Raw genomic sequence first — 12,619 nt, forward strand, 5'->3', positions numbered from 1 at the left:
ATAAAAACCACGTGGAAATACCACTTCACACCTAAGAGTGTGACTATAATAAAAAAGACAGATATTAACAAGTGTTGCCAAAGATATGACAAATTGGAACCCTCATGTACTTCTGTTGGCCATGTAAATTGGGGCAACCTCTTTGGAAAACAGTTTTGCAGTTCTTCAGAATGTTAAGCATAGAGTGACCATGTGATCCAGTAATTCTCGTGGGTATGCAGAAATCTAAGAGAAGTTAAAACATGTGTTTACACAATAACTGATACTTGATGGTCACTGTAGCATTTTTCATAAGACCCCCAAAGTGGAAAACAACCCAAAAGTGATTGATGGTTGTCTCTTTCATCAATGTTTCTGTTTCTCTCTCTCTTCCTCTCTCTCTCTTAAAAAATCAATTAAAAATATTTATGGATAATAGAGACCATTATAAACTTTTGAACAATAATAGATACAGAGGCAGAGCTGCCTCAAACAGATTGTCAAACTGCAGCGGGAAGGCCGGGGAGGGTTGGGGGGCAGGAGGTAAGAGGGTAAGAGATCAACCAAAGGACTTGTATGCATGCATATAAGCATAACCAATGGACATAAGACACTGGGGGATAAGGGAGGCTAGGGGACTGTCTAGGGCAGGGGGAAAAAATGGACACATATGTAATACCCTTTGTAATACTTCAAGCAATAAAAAAAAATAAAAAATAAAGGTTAAAAAATATTTAGAAAATGCCAGTGTTATTGGTGCCAGAGAGCAAGCTTGGTGATGGCAGATCCTGTGTCTATCTTTCACATATTAGATATCCAAAACCTAGGACAGTGTCTCTCACAGAGCAAAATATTGATAAATATTTGTTGAATGATTACTGGAAACAGAATATTAGTTTCTTTACTGTAAAACTTTTTAGAGACTTTAATATGCATGTAACTCTCCAAGAGAGGAATAGCATGTGCAGAATTTGTATGTTAGATCTCTTTCTATTGCAAGTGAGAGAAATGAAATCAGATAGCCTAAACCAGTGGTCAGCAAACCATGGCTTGTGAGCCACATGTGGCTCTTTGGCCCTTTGAGTGTGGCTCTTCCACAAAATACCACGTGCGGGTGCATGTATAGTGCGATTGAAACTTCGTGGCTCATACGCAGAAGTCGTTTTTCGGCCTGGATGAGTCTATTTTGAAGAAGTGGCGTTAGAGAAGTGGGGGTACGTTCACTGAGGTTGACTCCTCAGATTGAGGACGTTTTTAGGAAAGGCCAGCTTAGGAGTACCCTAATTAAGTTAATAACAATGTACCTACCTATATAATTTAAGTTTAAAAAATTTGGCTCTCAAAAGAAATTTCAATCGTTGTACTGTTGTTATTTGGCCCTGTTGATTAATGAGTTTGCCAACCACTGGCTTAAACCAAAGAAGAATCTTTTGAACTGTCAGTAAAAGTTTAGTAATAAATTTGGATTTAAGCCTGGTTGAATATAATGACACATGTGATGTCATCGAGGCACTATATGGTCAATATCTTTTTTTTAAATATATTTTTATTGATTTTTTACAGAGAGGAAGGGTGAGAGATAGAGAGTTAGAAACATCAACGAGAGAGAAACATCCATCAGCTGCCTCCTGCACATCTCCTACTGGGGATGTGCCCGCAACCCAAGTACATGCCCTTGACCGGAATTGAACCTGGGACCTTTCAGTCCACAGGCCGACGCTCTATCCACTGAGCCAAACCGTTTTTGGCTGGTCAATATCTTTATTATGGTTTATTGTGTATAGATTTTTTCCACAATCATGACCATTAATAATTTTTGGCTTATTTTATTCAATATGATTATTCCAACAAGAAAGTAGATCTCTTTCTCTCTCTAGCTTGTTAAAGAAATATATTCTGAAACTAGCCTTGATTATCCTCTCTATGTGGGCATGCCTATGAATCATTCACCATGGCTAGAGGAATGTGTTGATTTGTTTAGTCAGTTAAGCACCCATACTATCCTTGGAAATTGAGGGTGGGGTGGCTCTTCAGGCAAAAATAAGACTATTACAAAGTATGCAATCCAGAAAAGGGGGAAATGAACGTTGGCTGCAAAATACACTCATGCATTAAATTAAAATCCGATCATATTGCTTCTGTGCTTTGTAAATTAAAGTAGAATCATATCACTACTGCATTTGATTTTTTTAGATAATTATTTATTTTTTGAATCATAGTTTCTCAAACTTGGCACCCACAAGAAGTGGGATTCTACAGTACAGGGTAAAGTGAACATTGCTCTGAAGAGAGCCATCAGGACTCTGTGTAATGTTAAAGGTGGTAGAGGATCTGGGTAGTATTACCCAGACTTCGAGATAATGAAATGTCTGCATGCATGTGGGTATCTGGGACTGGGTATGTGTCTCGGTGGACAAGAATAAAGAATCATTAGTGGTGATTGGTGCCTGCATAAGAGCCATTTCCTCCCTCTCTCCTTTTTTCTTTTCTCTCTCTCTCTCTCTCTCTCTCTCTCTCTCTCTCTCTCTCTCTCTCTCTTCCTTTTTTCTTTTGGGACATTGTGAGGATTAAGTAAACTAATTACATGTAAAGCCCTTAGAACAGTACCACGTAGTAAGTGCTTAGTAAATGTTAATTATGATAATGATGATTAATCATCTAATGCATCTAATTCTTCTTGCATTTTAATGAGGTGACTGCTACAGCTTTTTATTTAATAAATGTCAGTTTCCGGTGTAGTTACAGTGCTCTGTAAAGGCCTCTGCCGCATAGATCTCAAAAAGGTAGGGAAACTGTCTGAAAGACAACACTGAGAATAATGCAACAGAAGGTAATGAACCCAACAAAGTATGCAGTCCAGTCTTTCTCCTTACACCTTCTTCTCTCTGCCTAGAATTGCCTTTTCTTCACATTCCTACCCCCCGCCCCCCGCCCCCTTTCTCCATGGCTCCTTGAAGGCTAGCACAAATGCCAACCTATTAGAGAGTGAAACTTCTCTTTATTTAGACTGCAGTATCTCTAACATGAATGGACTAGCTTAACACTTTTGTAGTCACTTATTTTGCTTCCTCCATAAAAATTTATGTGCATGTATATAGGCACACACACTCACATATATACATACATATCTATTCCCCCAAATATCATGATTTCATATATAATAATGTAAGGATCAAGTGGTATATTTAATTGAATCCTATGCATGTTCATGGAATATGAATGAGATTAAAGATAATTAGAAGGATAGCAACCTTTTTAATAAATTCATATTAAGCTTTCAAGAATCATAAAGACTGGTGGAGGTATCTGTTATTTTGCATTACTTGTGTCATTGTATTTATTCTATTCATGGAAAGAGTCAGGAGTGACTTCAGTGATCCAGAAATGGATCACTTTATTCTATGTAGATGTACTAAGGATTTTCACAAAAAATTTCTTCTACAAGGAATATTATATAGACACTAGAGGTCTAGTGAATGAAATTTGTGCACATGGGGGCTCCCCTCAGCCCGGCCTGCACCCTCTTCAATCCGGGACCCCTCGGACATCTCTCTCACAGTCTGGGACTGGTGGCTCCTAACTGCTCACCTGCCTGCCTGCCTGCCTGATAGCCCCTAACTGCTCCCTCCCTGCCAGCCTGATCACCCCTAACTGCTTCTGCCTGCCAGCCTGATTAACCCTCATTGCCTCTCCTGCAGGCCTGGTCGCCCCAGGCAGCCTACTGTTCAGTTGTTGCCTGAGGGCATTCCAACCAATTCTGCAAATTACCCTTTTATTAGTATAGATGGCTCTGGCTGTCTAGAGGGTCATCATTTTAAAGTGTACTGACTGAAGTAGTCATAGGAAAATAAAGTATAATAAAGACAGATAATAAAACATATGTATATATATTTATATATGTGATTATATTTAATTGAGATGAATGATATAATTGCAAAGATCAAGATAATACTATACAAAAACTTCTTTTAATTTTGAAATAAGTCTTAACACTCTTCATTCTATCCTCACTGACATTGCTGTTTCAAATGCTTTTTTCTTTCCCCTCTTCTACACACTACCAGCTTTTTCTACTTTGCTATTCCCAGTACTGGCGTCTGTGTGCTCCAATTCATCCTCCACACTACAGCAAATAACAGTATAAAACAGAATTGAGGTTCAGCTATGATAGAGTAACTAGGATTTGCTCCTCACTGTAAACAACTAGAAAATTGGATAAAATGTATGAAAAAAACAATTTTCAGACATTGGACATTAGGCAGCATAGGACTACAATTCCTGATAGAGAGGACACAGACAAGATGAGCATTAAAATAGCCCCATATTTCAATCTACAGGCACTCTTCTGACAATGGTGAAATGAGGGGAATCAAAAGCAAAGCATAGAGTTTTTTGACTTTCATTGAATTGAAGAGATAAAAACTAAAGTTTGAGTAGGCTAAAGAAGCTGTAAATTGTAGGAAAGAATAACAGCAAGGAAGAAACTAAAATAGAAGTGTTCCAGAAGCCTGCATGGGTATTCTATATATAGTCTATTACTGTATGTGAAGCTACATATGCAGAGTGTGAAACTTTATGAAGCTGAGCCAAGAACAACCAGGAATATTAAAGTAGAAAAGTTACCAGAGCTTTTACCGGGATAGGAGATTTTTTATTTCAAATCAATCAGAATGAGGCATCATTTTGAATGGTGCATTCAGTAGATCCCAAATGAGGGTCATACATAAATAGTAGGACTAAATTAGAGTGAAGGTTACTTTAAATATGACCTAATAAAGATCTTTTTAAAAAGCAAGACTTTAAAAGGATTAAGCTTACCCTCAAGGAAGTTAACTGACTATCATTAACAAAAGTAATACTCATTGAATGAATATAACAGAACTGGACACTCAGTAATGTAAAATTCAAAATACCCAGCATCCAATTAAAATATTAGATATGAGAGAGAGGATGATATGATCCTAACAGATGTGGTACATCGACTCAGTTGCAGAAAATCCGAAATACTGCCATTTACATTTAGTCGATCCCAAGTGCGGGATCTTGAGAACATAATATTAGCAAAATAATTCAGAAAGAAAGTTAAGAACATACGATTTCACTCATATGTGGCTTATAAAACTGAAAGCAACAAGTGAGCAAACAAGATAAATACTCATAGACACAGAATACAGTATGGTGGTTACTAGAGAGAAAGGGCATTGTGGGGAGGAAGTAAAAGGTAAAGAAGGTCAAATAAACAGTGGTGGAAGGAGATTTGACTTTGGGTGGTAAACACACAATGCAATACACATATCATGTATCATAGAAATGTATACTTGAAACATAAATTTATTAGCCAAAGTCACTTCAATAAATTTAATTTAAAAAGAAAAGAAAAATAAGTCAATAAAATTATCCCAGAAAAGATAGAAATAGTGTAATTAGCATATGAAGAATATAAATTGCCTGAGGTACATATCCTAAATATGCTCCCAGATTTAAAAGAACACATAAATATACTGAGAATGGAAATTAAAGAGGTGAAAAGAACCAAATGGAACTTCTAGAGGTGACAAACGCATTATATAAAATGAAAAATTCACATGATCAAATTAAAAGAAATGTAGGTGCTGCAAAAGACAAGATCGGTGAACTTGAATCTGAATATCAAGAAGACCATCCAAACTGATGCATAAGGAGAAAAAGATAGAAAAGAAGCCGAAAGAAACAGATCCTTACAGACAAGTGAGGCAACATTACAGTGTGTATAGGTGGGGAAACAAAAAGTGAAACATAATGATAATTTCCTATTCTGATGAAAACCCATAGACTTAAGAAGTTTTGTGAACCTGATGTTAAAATGAGTACAAAAACAAACACTCTAAGACACATCATAATTAAAACTTTAACGACGAATGCGTTTTATTTCCTTACAAACAGCTGATTAACTCCATATAGGGGAGAAACAAATTCCTCATCTGAAGCAATGCTAGCCAGTTAATAATAAAATGATCTAATGAAATACCTAAAAATACCTAAAAACTACATGTTTAAACCAAAAGAAATCAAGAAGTAAGAAAATGAGGAACAAAGAACAAGGGGACAAATAGAAAATAATGTCAAGGTGATAGATTTGACTTCAAACATATTGGTAATTTAAATTTAAAATTAATTGTTTTGAAAGGCCAATCAAAGGCAAGAGATAATCAGATTGAGTAAAAAAGATCTAATGAAATACTGTCTATAAGAAAACCTACTTTAATATAAAGACTCATATAGATCAAAAATAGTACGGAAATGATGTACCTTACAAGTACTCATTTAAAAAAGAAACCGGCCATTGTGGCTCAGTTGGTTGGGCACCCTCCCATGCACCGAAAGGTCACCAGTTCCATTCCTGATCTTCAGTTCCTGGTCGGGGCACATGCAGGAGGCAGCTGGAACTCACTTTGCTATCCCTCTCTCTCTTTTTCTGAAAATCAATTTAAAAAACCGCTAAAGTAGAGGGAAGACTTTTTTGCTTCTGTAGAGGTAAAGGGCCATCTAGATTTTATGCTTTTTCCCTGGGATGTCCAGGAATCCATAAGATTTTCCAGGCATATTCACATGCAATAGTAAAAATATGATTCTCAAGAGAACCTCTCTTAATGAGATGAATTTTATGTTAGAGCTGAAGCTCTCCCTTTAAGATTTTCTTCTGAGAGAGACTGGACAGATGATTGTTGTTTTCCATGGATTAAGCCATCATGGATCTTTGATGAGCCCCACTATCCATCTGACAGTTGTCAGCTTTTTGAATGACTGATTAGTATATCTTCCATGTGCTCTCATTCTTCAGTCTTGTCCATTTCAATGACTTCTGCAGTCAACTTTTATTACAGGCCCAGTTACCTATTAGTTATCTGCTTGTTCACTGTGCATGGAGTAAATAGAGAAATGGGCTCTTGAATTTTATTTACATGAATCTTTGGTGGCATTCCATTAATCACAAAACAACTCTACTTGGAATACAATCACAACAGTAATTAGACTTCCCTTTCAACTTTTAATCAGCAATATCAAGCCCATATAGCAGCGGTTCTCAACCCGTGGGTCGCCACCCTTTGGCGGTCGAATGACCCTTTCACAGGGGGTCGCCCTAAGACCATCCTGCATATCAGATATTTACATTATGATTCATAACAGTAGCAACATGCAGGCCAACGCTCTATCCACTGAGCCAAACCGGTCTTGGCTGAATGTATGTTTTGAGATAGTGTTGAATTTTTATCTCTTTACATTTTTTTCACAAAACAATTTCCAACTCAGGCTTTCTAGTAAAGGTTTTCCCTTTTAGGCCACCTCTATTTTCATTAATTTGCTTCTTGTCTCAAACAATATAGCTGCTGCTATTTTTTCTCATTTAGCCCATCTTATTCTGCAACAACTCTCAATGTTCTAATGTTTTGGGAAGATAACATGTTTATTGACTATATTAGTGTAGGGTAAGTTCTATATATTTGAAGACAGCAACAACAGAAAGCAAAATAAAATCCCTTCCACTTTTTAGGTCAACATTAATTTCTCATTGTACCCAGGTGATATTTAATTGGTTAGATATTTATATAATTACATCATTTATGTAATTAAGTAGTTATATTTATGTAACTAACATTGGAATGAGAGACCATGTAGTGTTCTCAGCCTCCACTACAGGGAGGGAGAATGCTGCCGGAAATAAACTTTGTTTCTGATTTTGCGTATTACAGATGAAACCAGTGTACATGTAAAGGCTCAATTGCTTTTTATTAAATAAATGCATAAATGAACATATTTTGTAAACCAGTTGCAGTTAATATTTAAAGTAATTGATTAATTAGTCACTCAACAAATATCCCAAACTGGTTTTTAAGAGAAATTTACAGTGTACTAGTATTGCATGTCTAGCTGTTCACAGAAGCTAAATTTTTGGTTTTGAACATTTGGTTTCTTATTCAGACATGTCTGAAATTAACTGAATTTGTTATGCCATTTTTCTCTTAGTTTCTGGATGAACTGACTTTGTGATTTATTCTGCGTGATGCTATCAGATTTCAGGCCCACTGTGTCTGGGGTTGGATAGGTTGTGCATTGCAAAACACAGTGGACATCATGTATCCGTAATCTCCGTGAGAACCCCCCTTGGAAGTATGTAGTGCACAACCAGCATGGCTATAGGTAGTAATCCTGGCCAGAGGCATAATCAATGAATTATTTTATTTTATTTTATTTTTTTTGTTCCAATTTTAGCATATGTGCTGCCGGAGTGAGCACAATCAATGAATAATTTTAAACCATGAGTGCTAGTCACTTGATATTACCTAATAACCAAACGATGCTTTAAATTAGTGAAAATTTGCTTAGTTTGGATTTTATGTATCCAATTTTAATCACTTTGCTTTATGCCCATGTGATCAAATGGTTTTGACAGGAACAGACTGACACATAGGATATTCATGCACCTTGGTTCCCTGGGAAACCAGGCTAAGAATAGTTTTCTTTGCACATCCTGGTATTTCTTCTAATGAGGGCCAGTATAGCAATGTGAAAGCCATACTGTAACCTATAAATTCCAAAAAAACCTTTATTTTCTGATGCTTTTAATGAACTTTTATAAATATTTAGATTAGAAAGCATTTCATATATTTGTATGAATTTGTATGAAGTCAGTGCATGTGTGTGTATGTGTGTGTGTGTGTATGTGTGTGTGTGTTTCTTTCCACTCATTGGATTAAAAATGAGCATGTGTGAAGTATAATGTATAGGTTTTGGGCAGCTACTATTGATAAAAACAGTTCATAAAGATATGGATATTCAAGGTTATTTAGTTAAAATAAGCTTTTAAAATGCATCATACAAATTGTTTCTATAATGCTTCTAAACAAGTACTTATTTGTTATTTTTTGTATTCTCACTTATTATAATATTAAATCCCGATCTTTGAAAGCCTTTTGCTACACTTATTATTTATTTAATTTATTTTACAGATAAATTGGCAGGTACTGCTTGAATATTGAAAATTTGTTCATTATTCAGTAAAGAAGGTTTTGGAAGTAGTTTCCAAATGTGGCACATGAAAAGTTGCAGTTTTCTTCATAAGCTTTGACATGTGCTTAGTATTTACTAAAGGTTTTTATGTCTATACAAATCTTTAAAAATATTTTTATACTAGTACATGGCCTTACTTTAAGAAAGCATATATTTGTACGGTGTATGTTGAGATTTCAGTATGCATGAGCGGTGGGGATTTGCTGCCAAGAGATAAACTGTTGAAGATTTTTATATTGTGTGGAATAAACTAACTAAGTCACAAATATAACCAATATTTATGGTCAGAAACTAAGCATTCCCTTCCAATAGAAAAAAAAGCAAAAACATTAAGGAAAACCTAAGGCATCCTATAATTAGCTACTTACAATGCAAACAACTTCCAGCATTGTAATGGAAGCATTTGTCTGGCTAGAACTAGACATTGAGCAATTCAGCATTATCTGTGTAAGTGCTGATGGCTATGCCCGATTGAACACATTGCTCTCATTTTTTTGCCCTAAGCTGTGAATAATCATTGCCTTGAGGTGGATTAAAATAACATAGACAGACAGATTGGGAAAACCCCATGATGTTTAGCTGTGGGAAGGTGAGAACAAAGTATAGATTGTTCCTAGGCCATTTGTTTTTATGTGTCACAATGTAAAATAATTTGGGCAAAGTTTTAATGTTGTTGGAAGAAGGTGGAAAAGACTATGTATGGCATAAAATGTTACAAGTGAGGACTTCTGATATCTAAAGGCAAAGATGCCTGCCTAGGTCCATATCTCTTAATATTTCCTCCCAGAACAATAGAGAAACATCAAGAATGGAACTGCACCAACATATGTCTTTCAAAATATGTATTATAAAAATATTAAACTTGTTTCTCAAGGTCTAAGGGTATCAATTCTGAGAATACTTTATGTATATATGAAGACTGAGCAAATAAATACCTATATTTTAAATAATTGGGGCTGTATTTCTCACTCAAAGAAAAGACTTCCTAAATAAGGAAACAGGATAGGTTAGAATGAACTCCCTTACTCCCTACCTGTCTCTCACTTTCTTTTTTCTCTTTCTCTCTCTTATATATACAAACATATGTAGATATATATGTATATACATATATATGTATATGTATACATATATATGTATATACATATATATGTATATATATATAATTGATTTTTTACAGAGAGGAAGGGAGAGAGATAGAGAGTCAGAAACATCGATGAGAGAGAAACATCGATCAGCTGCCTCCTGCACATCTCCCACTGTTAATGCTGATATTTACTAGGTTTAAAACGAATCAGCATTGTTCTTAATGGCATCTAGAATGGTGAATTTTTTCCATGGGTTTTCAATTTACTTTGCCCAGATCCATCAGAAAGTTCACTATCAATGGCAGATATAGCCTTACAAAATGTGTTTCTTTTTAATATATTTTTGATTTCAGAGAGGAATGGAGTGGGCAAGAGAGAAACATCAGTGATGAAAGAGCAGCTGCCTCCCACACTGGTGATCTAGCCTGCAACCCAGGAATGTGCCCTGACTGGAAATCAAAACCGTGACTTCCTGGTTCATAGGTCAATGTCAACTACTGAGCCACACCAACCAGGCCAAAATGTATTTCTTAAACAGTAAGACTTGAAAGTCAAAATTAGTCTTTGGATTCATGATAGGTTGCAGAATGGATGTTGTATTAGCAAGCATGAAAACAACATTAATTTTGTTGTACATCTCCATTGAAGCTCTTGTGTGATGAGGTGCATTGTCAATGAACAGTAATATGTTGAACAGAATCAGGCGTTGATTGCACCTACTGACGACGCCGGCCCCACTCGCACCTACTGCTGGTGCTGGCCCTAATCGCTCCACGTTGACAGCGGGTAAGAGCGGGGCCGGTGCCATCAGTGTGGGGGAACAGCAGCAGCGGGAGTGAGGCTGATGGCAGACAGGAGACCAGGGGCTGTGGTGGAAGGGGCCAGGTGGGGCATGGAGGATGGGCCGAGACCTGTCCCTGTGCCTACTGCAGCCTCGCAGCCCACAGATCCTTTCAAGGTGCCCGAACTCATGCACTGGACCCCTACTGAACTATATTACTTAATAAGACTTGAAAGTCAAAATTACTCTTGATCCATGGGCTGTAGAATGGATATTGTATAAATAGGCATGAAAACAACATTAATCTCATTGTACATCTGTCAGTGCTCTTGGGTTCATGACCAGGTGCATTGTCAATAGCAGCAATATTTTGAAAGGCATTTTTTTTTTTTTTTGCATCAGGTGTCAACAGTGGGCTTAAAATATTCAGTAAATAATGTTGAAAACAGATGTGCTGCTATCCAGGCTTTGTTGTTCCATTTGTAGAGCAGAGGCAGAATAGATTTAGCATGATTTTCAAGGGCCTCAGCATTTTTGGGATGGAAAATGAGCACTGGCCTCAACTGAAAGTCACTCGCTGCATTAACCCCTACCAAGAGAGTCAGCCTGTCCTTTGAAGCTCTGAAGACAGGCATTGACTTCTCTGTAGCGATGAAAGTCCTAGATGGCTCTCCTTCCAATATAAGATTGTTTCATCTACATTGAATATCTGTTGTTTAGTGTTGGCACTTTCATTAATTATACCTTATTTCATTAGCTACATCTTATGGATAACTTGCTGCAGCTTTAACATCAGCACCGGCAGCTTCACCTTGAACCTTTATGTGACGGAGATGACTTCTTTCCTGACCTCTGCTGGCTTCAAACATTTTTTCTGTATCTTCTTCACCTCTCTCAGCCTTGATAGGATTGAAGAGTTAGGGCCTTGCTCTGGATTAGGCTTTGGCTTAAGGGATTGTTGTGGCTCATTTGATCTTTTATCCAGACCACAAAACCTTTCTCCATGTCAGCAATAAGGCCATTTTGCTTTCTTATCATTTCTGAGTTCACTAGAGCAGCAAGTTCAATATCCTTCAAGAACTTTTACTTTTCATTCACAACTTGGCTTAATGTTTGGTGGGAAAAAAGCCTAGCTTTCCGTCTGTCTTGGCTTTCAACATGCATTCCTTCCAAAGTTTAATCATTTCCAGCCTTTGATTTAAAGTGGGAGATGTGCAACTCTCACTTAGATGCCACTGTAGGGTTATTAATTGGCCTAACTTTAATATTGTTCCGTTTCAGAAAATAGGGAAACTGAGGAGAGGGAGACAGATGAAAGAATGGCCAGCTGGCACAGCCATGAGAACATGAACAGCATTTATCAATTAAGTTTGCCCTATTATATGGGCACAGTTCTTGGTGCCCCGAATTACAATAGTAACATGAGAGAGCACTGATCATAGACCACCATAAAAATATGTTGAACATGAAAAATTTTGAAATGTTGCAAGAATTACCAAAATGTGATACAGAGACACGAAGTGAACAAATGCTGGTGGAAAAATGGTACCAAGAGACTTGCTGGTGTGGAGTTGCCACAAACCCTCAATTTATAAAAAATACAGTATCTGTGAAGTGCAATAAAATGCCTGTATCATAATTTTAATGCAGTGAGACCCATTTTGGACTTCTGATCTCCAGAACTGTAAGATAATAAATGTTAAGATAATAAATGTGTGGTCTTTTA

The sequence above is a fragment of the Myotis davidii genome, unplaced genomic scaffold (assembly GCF_000327345.1).
Source record: "Myotis davidii unplaced genomic scaffold, ASM32734v1 scaffold655, whole genome shotgun sequence".
Classification (NCBI taxonomy): Eukaryota; Metazoa; Chordata; class Mammalia; order Chiroptera; family Vespertilionidae; genus Myotis; species Myotis davidii.